The sequence below is a fragment of the Dermacentor andersoni genome, chromosome 1, assembly GCF_023375885.2.
Source record: "Dermacentor andersoni chromosome 1, qqDerAnde1_hic_scaffold, whole genome shotgun sequence".
In the NCBI taxonomy this organism is placed as follows: Eukaryota; Metazoa; Arthropoda; class Arachnida; order Ixodida; family Ixodidae; genus Dermacentor; species Dermacentor andersoni.
The window spans coordinates 16,720,727-16,740,124 of record NC_092814.1 but is presented as its reverse complement, the minus strand read 5'-3'; the positions used below and the strand labels follow the sequence as shown (position 1 = coordinate 16,740,124).

Here is a 19,398-nt window from a genome sequence, read left to right as displayed (position 1 = left end):
ACCTCGACGTGCTTCTCGACGGCCACGCAGTCACCGCCTTAGTAGACACAGGAGCCGATTACTCCGTCATGAGTGGACCCATCGCCGCCCAGTTGCGGAAAGTTAAGACTGCATGGGAAGGCCCTCAAATACGCACCGCTGGAGGACACCTGATTACGCCGACTGGGATCTGCACGGCAAGAATTACCGTTCATGACCGGACTTACCCTGCCACCTTCGTTGTCCTCCAACAGTGTTCACGAGACGTCATTCTCGGCATGGACTTCCTGAATCAACATGGCGCAGTCATCGACCTGAAGTCGAAATCGATAACGCTGTCACAAGATCAAGCGATACCGCCGGAGAGCTGTCGTAGTCACCACGCCTTGAGTGTGCTCGAAGATCAAGTGAGCATCCCGCCGCGCGCCAGCATTATTATTTCAGTCGGCACTGAAACACCCGCTGACGTAGAAGGCGTGATCGAGGGCGACCAACATCTACTGCTCGACCGTGAAATTTGCGTCGCAAGAGGGATCGCTCGACTCCACGGAGGGCAAGTGGAAGTTATGCTAACCAACTTCAGCCAAGAGTTCAAGCACATCAACAAGGGCACGACAATCGCATACATCGAGGAAATTGTGGAAACCAGCAATGCCTTTGTCCTCTCGGATTCAGCCGCATCTACACCGATGAGCATTGTCCCCGAACCAGACTTCGACGTGAATCCAAGTCTTCCTGTGAGTAAGCAGCAACAGATCAGAAGTCTTCTCCGACGATACAAAGACTGCTTTTCGACGTCATCGAGGATTCGACAAACACCAGTTGCAAAGCATCGCATAATAACCGAAGAGAGCGCTCGACCACTCCGCCAGAGCCCTTACCGAGTTTCGACGCGAGAACGTGAAGCTATTAGGCAACAAGTCGACGAAATGCTGCGCGACGACATCATCCAGCCGTCGAAAAGCCCGTGGGCCTCTCCTGTAGTCCTGGTAAAGAAAAAGGACGGAACCCTACGCTTCTGCGTCGACTATCGTCGACTGAACAAGATCACGAAGAAGGATGTGTACCCCCTTCCACGGATAGACGACGCATTGGATCGGCTCTGCAACGCTAAATACTTCTCGTCGATGGACCTCAAGTCTGGCTACTGGCAAATAGAAGTTGACGAGAGAGATCGCGAAAAGACTGTCTTCATCACGCCGGACGGCCTCTACCAGTTCAAGGTCATGCCATTCGGACTGTGCTCGGCGCCTGCAACGTTTCAGCGCGTCATGGACACGGTGTTAGCCGGACTGAAGTGGCAGACGTGCCTTGTTTACCTGGATGACGTCGTTGTCTTCGCCGGAAATTTCGACGATCACCTTAGGCGGCTTGCGACAGTGTTAGAAGCCATCAAGTCATCAGGGCTCACTCTGAAGCCGGAAAAGTGCCGCTTCGCTTACGATGAGCTTTTGTTCCTAGGCCACGTGATCAGCAAATCAGGAGTACGCCCCGACCCACAGAAGACAGCTGCCATCGCAAAGTTCCCGCAGCCAACCGACAAGAAGGCAGTGCGCAGATTCCTTGGCATGTGTGCCTACTATAGGCGCTTTGTCAAGGACTTCTCACGCATCGCGGAGCCGCTAACACATCTAACCAAATGTGATGTCGCGTTCAAGTGGGAAACGCCGCAGGCCAAGGCATTTCAAGAACTCAAACAACGCATGCAGTCGCCGCCGGTACTTGCACACTTCGACGAGGACGCCGATACCGAAATCCACACTGACGCCAGTAGCCTAGGCCTCGGTGCCGTCCTAGTCCAGAGGAAAGAAGGACTTGAAAGGGTGATATCGTATGCTAGCCGGTCGCTGTCAAAAGCGGAAAGCAACTATTCTACGACTGAAAAGGAATGCCTCGCCATCATTTGGGCAATAGCTAAATTCGGCCCTCACCTCTATGGCAGGCCATTCAAAGTCGTCAGTGACCATCATGCATTGTGTTGGCTAGCTAACTTAAAGGACCCTTCAGGACGGCTGGCGCGGTGGAGCCTCAGACTACAAGAATATGACGTCACGGTAATATACAAGTCCGGAAGAAAACACTCCGACGCCGACTGCTTATCGCGCGCCCCCATCGATCCCCCGCCGCAAGACGACGAGGACGACGACGCCTTCCTTGGGATAATAAGCGCGGAAGACTTCACTAAACAGCAACGAGCTGACCCGGAGCTAAAAGGCCTCGTCGAGTATTTGGAAGGAAACACCGACGTTGCCCCTAGGGCATTTAAGCGCGGGTTGTCGTCGTTCAGGCTACAAAACAACCTGCTCGTGAAGAAGAACTTCTCACCAGTCCGCGCCAGCTACCTTCTTGTTGTACCGTCAGCGCTGCGTCCAGAAATACTGCATGCCCTACACGACGATCCAACCGCTGGGCACCTCGGATTCTCCCGGACGCTGTCGAGAATACAGGAAAGGTATTACTGGCCGCGTCTGACCGCCGACGTCGCCCGTTACGTCAAGACATGCCGAGACTGTCAACGACGCAAGACACCACCGACAAGACCAGCAGGCTTACTACAGCCGATCGAACCTCCTCGCCGACCATTCCAGCAGATTGGGATGGATTTGTTGGGGCCGTTTCCGATATCAACATCCGGGAATAAGTGGATCGTCGTGGCGACGGACTATCTCACCCGCTTTGCTGAAACTAAAGCTCTACCAAAAGGCAGCGCAGCCGAAGTGGCGAAATTTTTCGTCGAGAACATCCTGCTGCGACATGGTGCCCCAGAAGTCCTCATCACCGACAGAGGAACGGCTTTTACAGCAGAGCTCACCCAAGCCATTCTGCAGTACAGCCAGACAAGCCACAGGAGGACAACTGCCTACCATCCGCAGACGAATGGTCTCACGGAGCGCCTGAACAAGACCCTCGCCGACATGCTAGCAATGTACGTCGACGTCGAACACAAGACGTGGGACGCGATCCTGCCGTACGTAACCTTTGCGTACAACACGGCGGTGCAAGAAACAACACAGATCACGCCGTTTAAGCTGGTTTACGGCAGGAACCCGACAACGACGCTCGACGCCATGCTGCCCCACGTCACTGACGAAGAGAATGTTGACGTCGCTAGCTATCTCCAGCGCGCCGAAGAAGCCCGACAGCTCGCCCGCCTGCGAATCAAGAGCCAGCAGAGGACCGACAGCCGACACTACAACCTCCGACGACGCTTCGTCGAGTACCAGCCTGGCGACCGTGTTTGGGTCTGGACCCCGATACGCCGACGAGGACTCAGTGAGAAACTACTCCGACGCTATTTCGGACCCTACAAGGTCATCCGACGTATTGGCGCTCTGGACTATGAGGTCGTGCCAGACGGCATTTCGCATTCACAGCGGCGCCGCGCACGATCTGAAGTGGTTCACGTCGTGCGCCTTAAACCCTTTTACGGACGCTGACGAACTTTGTTATTTGTTCTTTTCTTTGCTACGAGTGCTTTTGTTTATTAACTTCATTCGTTTGCAGCATCGGGTCGATGCTTTTTAAGAGGGGGGTATTGACACGTGTGCTTATCTTTATCGGACGACCACGTTTCGCCGCTTAACAACTGTAATCGCACAGCGAGGGACGCGCCTGCATGTATCCGACGTTTCTGGAAAGTTATCGATGCTTCTACCCGGCTGTCTGTTGTCGCCGAACCTTGTGTTATCTGATTTCATCGCGTGACTCGAATGTTGTAGAACTTTGTGGAAGGCATGCGGGTCCCAACGATTAGTCTGGAACATTCGATGACTGCTCTATAAAAGCCGACGCGCTTGACCCGCTGATCAGATTTTCGACGATCGCCGACAGTGTTCGCCGCTATCGTTGTGCTATAAGTGTAGCCTGTTTTTGTGGGCACAGGTTCGCCCAATAAAAGTTAGGTTTGTTCTTCACAGTATTGCTACTGTGTTCTTGAACGTCACCACCACGTGACAATATCTACTTAGGGCAGGCAGTCGCCACGGATCCGGATCATGAGACTGAAATAATCAGAAGAATAAGAATGGGCTGGGGTGCGTTTGGCAGGCATTCTCAGATCATTACCAGCAGGTTGCCATTATCCCTCAGGGGAAAAGTATATAACAGCTGTGTCTTACCAGTACTCACGTGTGGGGCAGAAGCCTGGAGGCTGACGAAAAGGGTACTGCTTAAATTGAGGTGGACGCAACGAGCTATGGAAAGAAGAATTATGGGTGTAACGTTAAGGGATAAGAAAAGAGCAGATTGGGTGAGGGAACAAACGCGAGTTAATGACATCTTAGTTTAAATCAAGAAAAAGAAATGGGAATGGGCAGGACATGGAATGAGGAGGGAAGATAACCGATGGTCATTAAGGGTTACAGACTGCATTCCAAGGTAAGGGAAGCGTAGCACGGGTCGGCAGAAAGTTAGGTGGGTGGATGAGAATAAAAAGTTTGCAGGGACAACATGGCCATAATTAGTACATGACCGGGGTAGTTGGAGAAGTATGGGAGAAGCCTTTGCCCTGCAGTGGGCGTAACTAGGCTGATGATGATGATGACGTAGGTGCAATAATGCGCCGCATGTACCCTGTTCGCATTCGGTGGAGAGAGAAAGGTAGCACCCTAAAGAGTAGGCACGCCCTTGACGCGCCCAGGAAAGGCATGGCAAGCGGCTCACGGCAAGTGTGCAGACAGACAGCGGGACTATGGGGGCGAGCTCCACCACTGGAAAAGCTGGCGCCACCGTCGGCGTGATGTGGCATGAGGGATCACGTGGACACAGCTGCCGCGTCGTCTGCTTCGGAAGCGCCGAAGTGAGCTGAAAACGAACGTTTAAAGTCTTACCTGCGCGGCGGTTTTGATTAAGTGGTGAGGCTTTCCCGACTTGGGTGTCTGCTTGACGACATTTGAAATCACCATAATAGGTATTGGCAGCCTTTGGAGGCGTGCAGCATGGTAGGCTACTGCTCGGTGCCGCAGTGCCGGAAATACGCAACGGAGCCCGGTGTCAGCCTTATTCACGCGTAGCCACAAAAAAGTTATAGGGTTTTACATGACAAAACCACTTTCTGATTATGAGGCACGCCGTAGTGGAGGACTCCGGAAATTTCGACCACCTGGGGTTCTTTAACGTGCGCCTAAATCTAAGTACACGGATGTTCTCGCATTTCGCCCCCATCGAAATGCGGCCGCCGTGGCCGGGATTCGATCCCGTGACCTCGTGCTCAGCAGCCCAACACCATAGCCACTGAGCAACCACGGCGGGTTACGCGTAGCCGCAGGACAAGAACCTCCGTGAAGCATGATTCGCGAAACTTAGAACCGACAAACAGACATCGGCTACAACTCGGGCATGCACCAAGCACAGACGCGAGGAATATTTCTGCTACGGCGCCGGGACTGCGATGTTCGGGGAGTAGCAGAAAACGTGCACTGAGACGTTCGCCCGCGCTCCCTGCCCGGCTAATGTCACGACGGTTTGGTCTATGAAGTTGTTGATGGTAGACACTGGCAAGTTCACTGGAATGGAAAGGGAGTAGTAAGAAGCACATTAAATAAAGGCATGGCATATGGTCATGTTTGTGTTATGAATTAACGCACTAGATTACGAAAAAGAAGCACTGCGAAATCGCCCGCTGACAGAATACAGTGGGACGCACCTTTAGAAATAATATTGAAACGTCTAAGAATTTAGAAGAACGAAAATATTGAATCGTCGCGACGGCACATCACAGTCGCCGGTGGTGTCGAAGTCCCTTATTAAAACGAACTTGTGTTTGAACAGCTCTGATAACGTACAGAACAATGGTTGCTTCTGGACTGTTAAATGCTCATATACTGCGGCCTACAGCTCACAGCACGGTGCGAAAACGCTCTAAGTGAAAGATAAACATTGTGCGCGGACATGCATGCAGACGCGCAGTCGGTCGCCGCAAACCCGTGTGATCGCTGCATGCATTGAGGCTTCGTTCTGTTATGCGCCATTTGGTTATACAGGCCGCCCACTGTAAGAACATATTTCACTTAGTTTGCGCTCAGCGATTGCCGACCTTTCAGGCAAGAAGCCGGTTCGGGAGACTCCATCGCGGCGACCATGCGCAGTGGCTTTCACTGTACGTATTCGGTAAAGAGATAGCGTCTGTAAACGATTCTGTGCTTTCAGTCTGCCCAAGATTATTATTTCGACAGTAATAAAGTTCCCTCGTTTTGAGAGTACTTACAGAAATGTACAGGAGGGCAGCCGCGTGGTGTTTTTATTAAGTGCCGTAAGCCAAACCTCTGAGGAGCGTGCCGCGTGATCCCTCATAGTACGCAAGGGAGGCGCTTCCGACAGATTGTGACTCCGTAAGTCCTCGCCGCCAATTGCTAAGTTGCGATAATGTGTTGATAGCAACACGCGGCGCTGGCGCGTTTCGTTGTGCAGGCTTCTGCGCTTGAAACGTGGAAGCAGCTTGCCGCGCAGGGCGCGCTCATGTTGTCATACGCGGCTGTTTGTCTACATATTTTCTTGCCTGTGGCTTGGCGCGTTCTTGTAGCTTTGGTGCGTTGGCTCCGTTCAATGAATGCCGTCGAGCAAACTCGGGTAAAACTCGGGTGAACGAGAAACTCGGCGCATCCTGCATAGCACCCCAGGTGATGTCATCGACGAGCTTGCAGAGGCATACATGTGGATTAGGCGCCCAAGGTGTAATCAGGAAGGAGCGACTCGCCATGTGGCGCCAGTTGAAAAGGAGCCACAAGGTGCTGCCAGGCAACGACAAGGAGGCCGTGGGAAGCGCGAACATGACGACGGTACCGTGCAGACCTTGACGGCGCTGTTTGAAAGCGTGTGTTCCCCGCCAGTTGACAATATAAAAAAAAAAGGCGACTCTCATCGTGGTCGCTGTAATGGGCGATACGCTTGTGTTCACTCTGGATGGGGCGCACTGCCCTGACCATTTGGGCATTACCATTTGTTATTCGTATCTAGCATTTATGAACCTTTTTATTACAGAAGGAGCTGTTCTTTGGAGGGCTACGAGCCCCAAGTCACTCTGCATCTGCCGCGTTGGCAACTTGTGCTTGTCCTGGGGGAGAAGCGGGGGCCTCGACCGAACCGAATGGGAAGAAAGAAAACTAAACGACACCGGCGTCTTCTCATCAGGCCTTCTCTTCTGCAAATTCCGGAAGCGTGAACGCTGTTTTATTTCCATTGCTAGCGAGAGAGCGTACTCGAGTAAGCATACGGCCCCAAGGGGAGGCGGGAGCCAGTGGGGTCAGCCCGCCAGCCGTGGCCTTGCATAACAAAGTAACTGAACCTTCGAGGAGATGTCACGTAGACGCTGCTATAAGAGTTGAGCGCGATTTTGCACATCGATCGGGGCTGCTTGCGATCCGGTAAGCTGGGGCGGTTCATCTGGGCGCCGCATCACTAGCTGTTGTTTTACAATTTTTGGAGTGATAGGTTGCCGAATTCACTAAGTGTACACACTACCAAACACTATCTTTGTATTCTGCTTATTAATCTTCAACCCTTGTCTTACACTTACTCGGTTATCCAAAGTCAAGAAGGAGGGCTGACATATGGGGTGTAGGAGTTGAGGAGGACGTCGGGATGAAAACTTGGGAGGTTTATTTACATTATTTACAGTGAGAGTCAATTAACAGTCTTAAGGTCATTACGGGCCGGCAGCAACTCGCACGCTGCGGCCCGTCGCAAGAAGTTCGAAAGAGAAGAATCAAGGAATGCTCTAGGAATGCTCTCCTGCTGCTCCCAGTCCACGTCTTTTAAGCCCTTCGGTGACTCGAAGACACGTCATGTTCGTCCAATGAGAGAGCCCGCTCGGGTGACGTCATTTTCGGCCAATGGTAGGCGCCCGTGCGATGGAGCCACACCCGGCGAAGAGAGTCGCTGCTCGTGTGTTTGTCCGAGGGCTTTCTTCTCCCTGCGGTCTTGCCTTGCTGACTTGCAAGGCGCCGTCACAATAGGCGGATGGGGGGGCGACGCCGCCAGGTGTTCACGGCGCATTACAGCGGTCTTGCTTAGGGACCCACTTTACTCGCCACAGTGTCAGGCTCTCGCTTCACTTTCGGGAAGAGTCAAGCAGTGAATAGCTCCACCGGCTGCACACGAAGTGGGGTCCGCCAACTTGTTTGCACGTGCCGTGCCTTAGGAATGTGGTATCCGTGTTTCTGCGCTCCTTAATTAGCTGTGGTGCGATTCGATGTGGTCTGGGGAAATCGAAGTAGGCTCAGGAAACGGTCCCGTATCTAACAGGGGTAATACACGTGTTATAAAGCATATAAACAGGGATAAAGTGCTTCAGAAAGGCTGGCCAACGTATTGATAGGAGGAACTATGTTCGTCAAAGGCGGCCTAGCCGTCCTCGTCAGGGTAGTTTTAACACGTCAGTGGAGTGACGTCACGTGCAGTCGTCGGTGGCACTTGGCTGTGATTGATAAAAAAAATTGTGCGATGTCATTTGACGGCTGTAGGTGTGGTTTCTAAGACGAGGGGACAAGAGCGGGATATTTGGAAGGGGGCAGAAAAAACGGAAAAGAAAAAAAATATGCAGATACCACGCACTATGGTAATCGATGTAAGCGAAGCTTTCTGTGCTGTTTGTTTTGATTGACGATCATTAGCGGTGATGTTGACGGTGAATGTTTAAATTCTTCAACGTTTTGTTAACACGAGAGTGGTGAGTTGATGTTTAACTTTACCTTGCGTGCACCACTGCTGTTCGTCTGCGTAGTACACAAAACACAAAGGGAGAGGTGTTTGCTTGAGGCGTTTTTGTGCACCACACGTCGTAACTCCTGGGATGGTTGAGCATTGTCATTGCCTCACATGGCACATCGCATCGTGGCAGAAGCATTAAACTTGGATTTTGAGGCTGTAAGCTCCAAAACCACAATCGGATTATGAGGCAGGCCGTAGTGGCGCACTCCGGATTAATTTTGGCACTGGTATGTTCTTTAACGTGTCCCTAAATCAAAGTGCGCGAGCGTTTTTCATTTCGCCCCCGCCGAAATGCGGCTGTCTTGGTCAAATCCGCGACCTCGAGCAATTCCATAGCGGCAAAGCTATCGCGGCCGGCACATAAGTGTTGATTTGAGGTGCGACCGCTTCCACTGAGTCGCCTAGACCCTACGGTGCGCTTTAATTAATGCGGCTCTGCTTCTGCACGCCCTGCGGAAGTTGTCCGCTAGACAGATTTGGATGGTTTTATTTTTTAGAAAAGCAGAAACGCACCGTACCGTACCCTGAACTTAAGCGTATTTGGCGTTTCCTTGCCTTCCCTTATCCCCCTCCCCCTTTGTATGGGAACTGCGAGCGAAGAGTGTCGCTCGTTTCGAGACTGCGTCGGTTCTACCCATTCTCTCTCGCCCCTCTCTTCCATTCTATCTAGCTTCCCTCTGGACTTGCACGTTTGTAGACAGGTAAGCGCTTGCGGGGGGTCACAGATAATTGCTGTCAAGAAGCTAAGGTGACTATGACCGGGGCGCTCCAAAGGCATTGTGCACATTCGACGGGGTGTGGTCCAAACAAGTTCCTCACGTCTCTTTTCTTCTCTGCCACGCTCCTTCCATGCATATACACGCTCTGAACCACCTCCCGACGTGGTGTGCCAGACAGCAGCAGCCACAGCAGCAGCAGCAGCAGCAGCACCACCACCACCACCAGCAGTGGGAAAGTCGGAGGAAAAGGCAAAGATGATTGGCTTGAAAAAAAAATAGAGAAAGGAAGGACGTGGGACAGTGGGGTGCTGGGGAAGCGAGAGGTTAGAAAACCTTGAGAGGTGTCGTAAGTGGCGTGCGTTTGTGGTTTTAGAAGAGCAGGTGAGCCGGTCAATGTGCGAGTGACAAAAAGTCATGAGTTGAAAGAATGACTGGAGTAGCTTAGCAGCAATGCGTCAGGTAAATTTGAAGGCGTTAAGATGGCGACACGGAGTCTGGGGGCAATGGATATGGTAGTTGCAAGGCAGCAGCTTGGTCTTGCAAGGGACGTTAGCCTCAGTAGTTCGGCGTAGGATTTGTCACGGCCCTGTGTGGTCGAGATACCGAAAAAGCTATCCTGTCGTCTGGGACTTTGGAATGTATCCGCGTAGGACTTTAAAGGAAAATGAAGAGAAAATTCCAGGAGGAAGGGAAAAACGGAAGAACAAACAGTAGTGGGACAGAAAAAAAAAATTGAAGGGGGCAGGTGTACAAGGAAAAAGGGCTTGCATGGTTTATATGTGGGTAAAAGGGTGGAAGAAAATGATAAATTGAGTGTTAGGGTGGAGGCAGGGAAGAACTGGAAATGGAGGAATAGGTGAGATTGAGAATCGAGGTTTGCTGGTGGCATAACGTGTTTTCTGCCTTTGTTAATGATGTGAGAGTTTCTGGTTCAAGTTACAGCTTTTAGCGATTCTAAGTGGCCACGTGCCAAATTGATCGCCATCTGGTGTAGGCGTTGAAAATTGTGTATGAGGCATGATTCTGTATGTTTCCTCTCGCGAGGCGACCGGAAATTTATTTGTAGCATATAGACCGTTTTTTCATGGGTGCCACCATTTGCTACGCAGTTGCGCCATCTATGGGCAGTGGGCATGCTGGCTTGGGCGAGCGCTTGGTTATGCATGGCAGGTATACGCTCGGCGGTAGTTCCTGGGGTTTGCTTTCGCGCTCGTGCGGTCTATTTAGTATGACGTGGCGTCTTCTGCGTGCAAAACGGTTATGTAAAGCGTACTGAAGTGGCTTAAGCCGGTATGGCCGGACTTTCTGCTGTCGTTAAGGCGGACAGAGCACGCAGCGCGATGTGCGCGCGCATGTTTGAGCCTGCAATCAGCCTCGGAGATCATTTCTGAATGTTCCATTCGCTAACGTGACCTTGGGCCCTATAACGTAAAACTATTCCAATATGTTTCTATTCCAATCTCCTGACGTCAAATTTGCGTAACCACCGACGCAAGCACCGGGCGGTCACCCACAGGGTTGTCTGAACAGACCAATAAAACGCTCTCCTAGTTGCTTGAAAAACGAATAACATTGCCTACACTGAGCAGCTTGTCGTATCTAATTGGCTGACAAGAGGCGAGGAGAACGCTCAAGTGGATAGGGATTCACTGGGGCAGAGCCAGTGCACTGAAAATCGATAACCGGATGAAGAGGGTGGTGCCGGCGTCTACGATTGGTCGGCTTTCCCTTACTTTGCTTGTGGTGGCTGGTCGAAAATCGCGGCGGCATGCAACGGAAGCTTAAGAATGACGCCAAAACTGACCCTCAGCAAAGAAGACTTGGCAGAATGAGGTGGTAAACGTGCCGAAAGGGCTCGAAAACGTTACACGGCCACGGAAGAAGTTTTATTATACGCGAATACACCCATGCTCTCCGGCAGGTGCGAGTAGCCAACGTCTCAGCGATCGGCGCAGCCATCTTTTATTCCTTTCGGAACGGGGCAGCCTGCGGTTATTCCGAAGAAATTTCAGTTTTGTTCGGCATATTAATGCATCTTTATCGCGTACACGTCACTTTGACGCGGTGAGTTTGTGCCGTTTTGTGACGTCGCGTTACAGGCAGGTGAAGTGGGTGCAGCCCGAAAACTTTTTACCAATAGCCGAGGGCTAATGGCGAAAAGGGGGTCGAATCAGAAATAACTGTTTTTCTTTTTCTGTCAAATCACGCATAGTCAGTGTGTACACATCATATCAGGTGGGGAGGTATCGCGGATTTCGTGACGTCGCGTGACAGACAGGTGAAGTGGGCGTGATCGAAAAAAAAGTTTTTGACCAATCGTGGAGGGCTGATAGCAGAATTGGAATAGAAAAGTTTGGAATAGTTTAACGTTATAGCGCCCCTTATTGCAGTATTATCCTCTAGTTCTAAGCTGCGGTTTAGGAGCAATGAAACATACGCGACAATCGTAACTGCGTGGGCACCGTTCTGCTACGATAGTCCTGAGCTGTGCTGTTATGGTTTGACAAGCGTTCAAACTGTTATCAGCAAATTACATAGCGTTGCTACTTCGTTCTGTGGATGAAGTATCCACCCATGAATAAAAAAGTTTTGGTTCGTAATAACAGTATACCTTACAGTGTGAACTAGTCCAGCAAAGCGACCGTTTACGAACTGTGCGAGCATCCAAAGCAGTGGTAGGTGCTGGATTACACATATCTTTGTTCGATATAGCGCATGGTGCAAGCATGCGGCATCAACGTTTATAGATCTATAAACGTTGCGCGGCGTGACTATACGAGGTCGTACTGTGGCGTTAGCCCGTTTTCTGACGCAGCACGCGACAGGAATACTTTCAAACAGCGCCGCGCCGTATCGTACAAGCCAGAGAGGAGGAAAGGCTCGCCGCGCGCCGTTTCCTCCTCGCCCGATGAAAAGGTCTATAGAGCCTTGCTTTATCGAATATAGGGCCATGCTCATTGAAGTGGCTGGCTATCAGTTGCTTTAGGTAAGCTGTGTTTTGTATCTGCGCGATGGCCGTTGAATCTTGTATGAATTTGTTGTCCGGTCTCACCTATGTATTGTTATAAGCGGCACATTACAGACTGTAGACTACGTTGCTTGACGTGCAGGTCAAACTCGAAGTCACCTTGTGAAGGTAATCCGACGTTGTATTTTTACTGTAGTAGTAGACTGAATATGTTTGCAGGTAGAGCACCTGAGGCGGCCACAGGGACTGGATGTTGGATTCGTCTTTGTCGCTTGGCATTAGCAACAATGCCCTTAATGTTAGTCTTGCGTCGGTAGGCTACTCTGGGCGGAAGACCTTATTAGGTTCTGGTTGCCGGTGAGAATTGGGTAGTATTTACTGAGGATGTTGTTTACGTTTGGGAGTGCGTTTCAGAATTTAGTACTAAGAGGCGTTGTTTTTGTGAATGCGGCTTTTGAGGACTTCGCTTTGATCAAATTTGGCTGCATTGATGTAGGCTTTTTGAAGGCAGTGTTCGGGTGGACCCTGTTTATAGTTTTTTTTTAAAGATGATCGAGTCTGTTTATTTAGTCATGGTTTTCAACGCAAATGCGGCGTAGTCCCCTTATAAAAATGAACGTTAACATTCTTTAGAACTCCTACCAACTTTCTATTTACTTTATTGACAGTCTATTTACATTTACATTCTAGTAACATTTGTTCATACACAGTCAAAAGACTTCCTTCTTACTTTTGTATAAAGAATATTTTCAATACACCGTTAACAGACTTTCTTCTTACTTTTGTATAAAGAATATTTTCAATACACCGTTAACAGACTTTCTTCTTACTTTTGTATAAAGAATATTTTCAATACAATGTTAACAGACTTTCTTCTTACTTTTGTATATAGAATGTTTTAAATACACGGTTAAAAGACTTCCTTCTTACTTTTGTATATAGAATGTTTTAAATACACGGTTAAAAGACTTCCTTCTTACTTTTGTATAAAGAATATTTTCAATACACGGTTAACAGACTTTCTTCTTACTTTTGTATAAAGAATGTTTTAAATACACCGTTAAAAGACTTCCTTCTTACTTTTGTATAAAGAATATTTTCAATACACTGTTAACAGACTTTCTTCTTACTTTTGTATCAAGAATGATTTAACTACACCGTTAATAGACTTCCTTCTTACTTTTGTATAAAGAATATTTTAATACACCGTAAAAGACTTCCTTCTTACTTTCGCACACAGAATATTTTAAGGTCCCCATCAACATGTATTTTTCTAGCTTTTGTCTCTATAACCACTTCAGTACTGCGTCAAAAGGCTCGTTACTTTTGGGTAAAGAATGTTTTACTATACATCATCGAACTATATTTTTTTGTTTGAAGGACATGTATCCTCAGTACGTCCACAGCTCGCACTGTTTGCCGAAAAATATTTAGAATGGGAGGTAACTTGAGAGTTTTTGATAGATTTTTCTAACACACATTAATGCCGATATATGACATACTCAGGAGTCAAGCTCTTTGTTTTAAATCATAGTCCCAATCCAAGTCGGCAGTCAATTGTTGACGGAGTGCTACTAAAATGTGTAAAGAAATATGTTCGTAAACTGTTAGAACTAATCTTTTTAAAGGTTATACTGGACTACGTGAGCGTGCGGTGACGTCAGCTCACTCCGAAAAAATTTGCTTGCGCTACACCACCTGACCGGTGTGATAGCGGACTACTGTGCAGGCCGCGCACCAGTTGCAGTGCTTTATCCCGACCTTGGGGCTGGTTAATTAAAGGCCGATTTACGCTTGAGCCGTGACGCGTGCGGTTGTGCAGAAAACTACATTTCGCCCACTGGTTCACAAATATTGGCAAACACTGGACTCGCACCTGCAGTGTAAACCGAAATGTGTGTACCAGTCTACGAAATGTGCAAATTTTCGCCCGACCACATGCGTGCGGGCAGGCGGGTGGTGTGTAGTGGGGCTGGAGCGTAAATTTGCCCTTACCACGCACTGCTATTGCAATGCCACCAATTAGCTTTGCAACGAGATAATCAGGTCAGTGCATTCTGCGATATAAATAGTACGCTTTAAGCTGGAACGTGTCAGCATAGTAGCCCCACGATATTTGTTAAAAAGAAGAAAAAGAGCCGAAACTCAGGTTAACACGGCGCTGGAACGTTGCCGCTCAAATGTCCAAAAGGCTGCAAAATACAGCTGCTGCTGAGTGAGAGCGAGTATTGACCTGAGAAGCGCACAGGTCGAATAGAAATAAAAGCTGAACTCTGTGCAAGTAACACCTTTCTGTAAAAAAATAATTAAATTACTGTATAAAAAATGTAGCTTTCGACGCGTTCCTGTTCGCTCGCTTTCGTCCCTGCCTCCTACCGACGGCTTCTGCACATTAAAGGAAATAGGACATTGCATCAAACTGAAAGCAAAGTGACTATGTCAACTGATGTGCTTGATGGCGATGGTAGCTTGCTGTGTGTTAAAACAGATTGAGAAGAAATAATTATGCCCTCTTAACATTCAGTGATCTTGCTTCACAACACGGCGACAAAATTTTGAGCTCCGACAAGGGGTCATCATGACATCCGTAATAATGGCATTACGTATACCAACAGCCAGGATATCAAAGGCCATGCTTTTGCCGTGCTTCGGGCGTCTGAAAACTGCTAACATCATAGCCGCCACGCTTTGGACATGTATTTGACGATGAAAATAGTACTACTATGTGCTTCACCGCTGGGCGCCAAGGAGCAAATTTTTGTTTTTGAAAGCAGCAAGTGCTAAAGGATGCTCTTGCGCAAAATAGAATAACCACATAATTTACCCAATATGATTTTATTTTTCTGTTTAATTTCGAGAAATGAGTCGGTTTTCAGAACAATAATTGTCTCGAAAGCTAAAACTATACAGCCCCATAATGCCCAGCAAAATTGAGCTGGCTGTCTTGTCATTTTTTTTTTTTTTGTCAACCTCGGCGAAGAGGTACATTCCTCCCTCTAAGCGCACTTCCCAGAAAGGGGTGCGTACACAAAAGCCGGCCACAGCTTTCACCGAGAGGCGACGAATGTCTAGGTGTGAGTCAACCATCCTAAGGTAGTAAGGGAGGGGGGGGGGGGGGCATGTTTCGGCTAAAATAGGGGCTTTAGTTCCGCGGCGGTCAAGGCGAAGCAGGTGGATGGAAAGAATGTAACATGCCTCTCCCGCGCATGCGCACAAATTTGACAGTTGGCCGAGTCGAGGCAAAGAGGGAGACCATCGCAATCGCCATCAGTACCTTTGCGACGCCGGCATGGTACGGTCGGAGCGGTGTAGGTGTTTCGTGGCGTTTTGTAGCAGCAATCTAGCTATTTTTGCTGCTATTTATTCTTATGCTGTGTTGTGGCTAATTCATCGATGCAAGCCAACCAGCAGGGTGTTTGCGAAGCCCACGGTGCTTTCTTCGTTCTGTGATGTGAGCGTTTCTGGAACTTCTCTGCGAGCTGCGATGCAGTGTCGTCTGAAGTGATTTAATATTGGCACTGTCCGTGTTTTAAACTGCACAAATAGCGAACAGCTGTTCCTCAAGACTGCTATGCGCCGAAGTTTTCTCTATCTCCAAATTATAATAAAAGGTATGTTCTTTACCATCATTTTTCATAAACATATTATTTTGATGTTATTTTATTTCCGTTTCTTACGCCGCATTTTGGCATGAAATCATTCTTTGCTCTTTCCTACTCTGGCTGCACAGGATGAGAGATAGTAAAATATTGAGCGTATAGTTTCACGGTTCATAATTACATATGTTTCAGCGAACCGGTTCACAACGACATAGGTCTCACTGGTTAGACAAGTGCGAATGTGAAAGAAAATCATTCGCACTTGTTTAAACATTGCAACCAATGTCATTGTGAACTGGTATTTTCTGACACTGATATTTTGTTTTCGAGTAAAAATAAACGATCACGTCAAATTACAGAAGCGTTCCATATAACAAGGCGTGCTTAAAAATGCGTCAGTCAGCCATTGGTTGCTATCACTGACAAAGTATTTGTATTCTTGTGTACTGCTTGAAGCTCTGTAATCTGCTTATATAAAAATGGATGACACGTTTTGCACATGCTCGGTGCAGCTAGCTGACGCTGTTACGTTCAGTCCTTCCAAAAATAACCAGCTGTGAGTAAGCGCTCGCGTGTCCACCGTCTCTGCGTCCGTGTCTATTGTGCGCGCTACAAATTTCACCATGAATAAACCATGTAATTATCTTTTAGAGTGAGTAACTCATTTATGCAGATAATTGGTAGAGAAAATATTTTGGACACTTTCGTAATTTCAATAACACGTAGCAAATACAACGCAGCAAAGGATATGCGTTGCAAAATGTGCCAAATCCTTGCCATCTCATCTGCAAGTAAACAGGGATGACGGTTACAATTTTAGGATTCATGTGAACCTTGTTAAAAAGCTGTTCTGTGTATGTGATATGCTAACCTGAACATGATGTTAACACTGACCATCTTGTTTCTGTGCAGGGTTGGTTCATTCTGCAAACATTCTGAGACATCAGCTCTGAATGTAAAAAATACATTATAATCGATGCCTGCTAGAGATTATGCGACAGCTGCCCTGCCGTAATCAACTAAGTCATCATTCATTTATTATTTTTATTAATTTCTCTACTACTTCTCTCACAATTCTGTGCAAATATTTTTGTGTGAATAAACTTCTTTCAGTGCAAACTTGCATTTGTTTTCCATGTACATGCACCTTCTAGGTTGCATACCGCCTTTTACCAACATGTTCACGCATACTGACGAATTTTTACACTATGCTACTAGGGTGTATAAAGACAAATGTTAACAGGTGATTGGTAGGAAGTTGGGAGAACGTTTGCAAACATTGTTCAATTGGAAGAATGTTAATACGGCGTATAAAGAAAGCTTGTTAATAGGGGATTGGTAGGAAGTCAACAGAAAATATATGAACATTTTTCTTTTGAAAGAATGTTAATATGGTGTATAAAGAAAGTTTGTTAATAGGGGATTGGTAGGAAGTTAACAGAATATATATGAACATTTTTCTTTTGAAAGAATGTTAATATGGTGTATAAAGAAAGTTTGTTAATAGGGGATTGGTAGTAAGTTAACAAAATATATATGAACATTTCTCTTTTGAAAGAATGTTACTAGGGTGTATAAAGACAAATGTTCATAGGAAATTGGTAGGAAGTTTAAAGACATCCTATGAACATGTTTCTATTGGAAGTTGGTGGCCAATTGTTTCTAGGGTGTTACTAGAGCGTTGTTAGGATGTATAAAGACAGCTGGTAGGATTTCAATTGACTGTTGGTAGGTTCTAGTAACAAAAGTCTAAAGAGTGTCTAAAAAATGTTGCTAGAAATTTTTATAAGGGTCGTGTGGCTCGACCTTTAAAGGTGCCTTGTTTGCAATGTCTCAGATGGTGGCTCGTATACTATACGTACTGTTTATCAAAAGGTTTCCTATTGAGCGTTTTCTTTCGTGTCTCATTGTCAATACATATTGTTGTTCCAAGTTATGCGCTCGGATGAAGATTCCGGCGTGAATTTTATTGTTCGGTGCAAAGAATTTAGGAATGTTACAAATTTATCTAGACAGTCCTGACCGTGTCCCCGCATTATAAATACGTCGTCTATGTATCGTAGGTATGTGTGGGGCCTTCTTGTACAGTGAGACAGGAAATTAGTTTCTAGAGTTCCCATAAATATGATCGCGTAGGTTTGTGCAAAACTTACACCCATGCTTCTTCCATGTATTTGTAGGTAGTAATTCTCCTCAAATTCAAAGTAATTATACGTTACAAGTGATTCAAAAAGAGATACATAGATTTGGACAGTGTTGTGCATTGTGTTTCGACAGCGTTTCTTTTATCGAAGATAAACTAGCAGGGATTGGAATGTTGGTCCACAGTGCCGTGATGTCTAGTGTTGCGAGAATTATGTTTTGTGATAGTGTGCCTTTAGTACTAGTGTCCTCCACAATTCTCAGTAGGTGGGGGGTATCTTGTATAAATGACGGAAGTGTATTGGGAAAGTCATCAAGGAAGTGGTTAAGAAATGTGGAGAGGCTCCTTGTAGGGGTGTTGTTTGACTGTTGCGCGCCCTGGGATATTAGCGGTGTATAGTTCAGTGAGTGGAATTTTATGAATTTTCAGGAGGTAGAACTGCCCTGCAGTTTTGATAGTTCGTTTAATAAGTTTGAATTCTGCCGGTGTTATCAATTCTTCAGCCAAAGGTAATTTCAGCATGTTGGTAATTGTCAGTGTGTATGGTAACGTCGCATCGTTGTCTTTACTTTTAGTCAAGTCCTGCATAAAACACCGCTTATATAGCGGAACTGGGGATTAATGTTTAGTAGCTTCTACCCGGCCCTTTTCACCGTCCTAATGAGCGAACGTCCGACAGTATAAGTGTTATAAAAATATACCGGAAATCGAGATCAAAATTTATCGTCCTATAAACGGGCAGATTTGGCGGCTCAGAGTGTCGGCGGCCCGCCATTTTTGCGGAAGAAGAAGTTAGCCACCCACAGAGCAAGTTACCAAAGTAATATACGGCTCACACTATACGCGACTAATGTAAGCAGCCCAGCTTGCAAGTGGCCTAAGACGTAAGCGGCCAACTGTTCGTGAGGTTCACACGACAAGCGACTCAGCCTTGTGTGTCTCACAGCGTCGCTGGCCTGTCTTCTGAGCGGCTCACAACAGGAACGGTTTGCTATTATGTGGCCTTTAAATCATGTGGCACACACTGTAGTTCGCAAAAGAGGGTACTTATATGGGCTGCGTGCCTCATTCTAAACCGTGTATGTACGTTGCGATACATCTACACATCAGCTCAGAAACAAAGAACGGACCAAATACTCACCAGTCACGAATCGAACCCGGTTAGACTGCATGGCCGACAGCCATCAATTCCATCACACTATGGCACTGTAGCGATTAGTAGTGAGTAAAAGGGTCGTAAAAGATTTTGTGGTATATCGTTAAAGTGTACTTCATGTTCTGTAA

General features: G+C 47.5%; 1 protein-coding gene and 1 long non-coding RNA gene across 2 annotated transcripts in view; both read left to right on the top strand.

The window, feature by feature from the left end:
• The window catches only part of LOC126545837 (growth hormone secretagogue receptor type 1-like), a 206,166-nt gene that overhangs the window by 59,642 nt on the left and 127,126 nt on the right, over positions 1–19,398 (top strand). The gene's annotated exons all lie outside the window — the stretch shown is intronic.
• Positions 14,956–17,090, top strand: LOC129381130 (uncharacterized). The gene is made up of 2 exons (XR_011892421.1): positions 14,956–15,983; positions 16,884–17,090. It is a non-coding gene; the product is annotated as an uncharacterized lncRNA (long non-coding RNA).